This window comes from Schistocerca gregaria, chromosome 10 (genome assembly GCF_023897955.1).
Source record: "Schistocerca gregaria isolate iqSchGreg1 chromosome 10, iqSchGreg1.2, whole genome shotgun sequence".
NCBI lineage: Eukaryota > Metazoa > Arthropoda > Insecta > Orthoptera > Acrididae > Schistocerca > Schistocerca gregaria.
The window spans coordinates 105193690-105195266 of NC_064929.1; the positions used below are offsets into that span (position 1 = coordinate 105193690).

Consider the following 1577-nt stretch of genomic DNA (forward strand, 5'->3'; position numbering starts at 1 on the left):
TACTGGTGTTGCTAGTTGTGACTGCTGATAACAGATGCCGTAGCAATCAATTCATGGAGTGAGTTGTATGTTTTGCGATAGTCTGTCTCTGACAAGCAAGCAAAGGTGACATAGGTGCGAACACAGGAAGCTTGCAGACCCTCGCTGCCTGCAGACACCGAGCAGCCACACTAGGAGGGCGGCCTAAGCCGTAGGCGAAATGTGCTCATTCGATTTGGCGCGACGTCGAACTATAAATAATGCTGTCACTAGCGTGAGCGTCGTGGAAAGTCGGAAAAGTCGGCTGCGAGGGTGAGTGCCAAGTTTGGGGAGCGTTTCGTATTATGCGCAGTGCAATGGAGACGCGGAAACTTGTTGTGGCCCAGTGTTTTGCAGTTGGACGACAAGATTGGTACACAGTAGTAAAGAGCGAGGCACTGAGTTGGCATGAATAATGGAGTGCACAATGGGGCTCGAGATGTGTTTGTTACCTCAGGTGCTGTATGATTGTCGACAAGGAGTGAAAACGGAGCAATTTGTGACGGCTCTTTCAATTTAAGACGTTAAAAACAGACGGAATTTGCATTTGTAATACCAGAGCATCGAAACTACTTGGAACTTTTGTGTATATGAACGGGTCCGCGCCTTTGTACTCTGCTCCCTTCACCGCTACAAACCAACCAACCATCGTGTCTGTGCGCATCTGATTCGCAAAGAATGGGGAATAGCGCAGTTTGCTCGTGCGTGGGGCGTAGCTCAGTTGGTAGAGCGTTCGCTTGGCGTGTGAAAGGTCCAGGGTTCAAGTCGCGGCGCCTCCATTTTTTGTGGTCAGTGCATGGTAAGTGTTGGTCGCGGCGAACCTAAAGGCACGCAAGATGTTGCAAAGCCAGCGTCACAGTCTGATATGATGTATACTGACGTAAGGAGAGCAAGATGTAAGTGTGGGGACCGGCTGTTATCGAGGTGTCATCGAGTGCAGATCTGTCTTAGGTATCGCGGCTTAACCTCATTGAAGTATAGAGGGTGGACAACACGTTGGTCTTACTCAGAGCGGTGTCCGAATTCTATTTTCGACGTTATACGTGCCACTTTCATTGTGGCCAACTACGATTCGATACAGAATGCACGAAACCTGAAAGACACCCTAACGGATACATAGAGAGTAGTGTTTGTCTGCTGAATAATGGGAGTGCAAGGGTCTGTGTCGTCTATATGGCTATATGTAGCACCATTAGTCTTTGGGTGGGCGGGCGTAGCTCAGATGGTAGAGCGCTCGCTTGGTATGCGAGAGGTGCTGGGATCAATACCCAGTGCCTCCAGAATTTTTAACACACCTACATGCGCACCTTGATATGCAAGTGGAATAATTCACAACCAGCAGATGTGTCTAGGAAGATACAAGCGAATGATTAGCATCCACAATTGACAAGCGTGCTGTTATTAGTGTGCAGGAAGCACCCTCCTCCCACGCCTACACTTAATTTAGAAACAGTACAAGTGTTCCCGTAAGATTCTCAAGCCTATGTCGGAAAGATCTGCCTTGCGCCGAGTTCACGTAAATCCCACTGCACATTCCTATTCTTTGCGTGCAGTCAGCT

The 1577-nt window shown here is 48.8% G+C and overlaps 1 non-coding gene across 1 annotated transcript; it reads left to right on the forward strand.

Annotated features, from left to right (window-relative positions):
- The first annotated feature begins 1224 nt into the window (after positions 1-1224).
- On the forward strand, positions 1225-1298 carry Trnat-ggu (transfer RNA threonine (anticodon GGU)). The gene has a single exon. It is a non-coding gene; the product is annotated as a tRNA-Thr (tRNA).
- Positions 1299-1577: the final 279 nt, after the last annotated feature.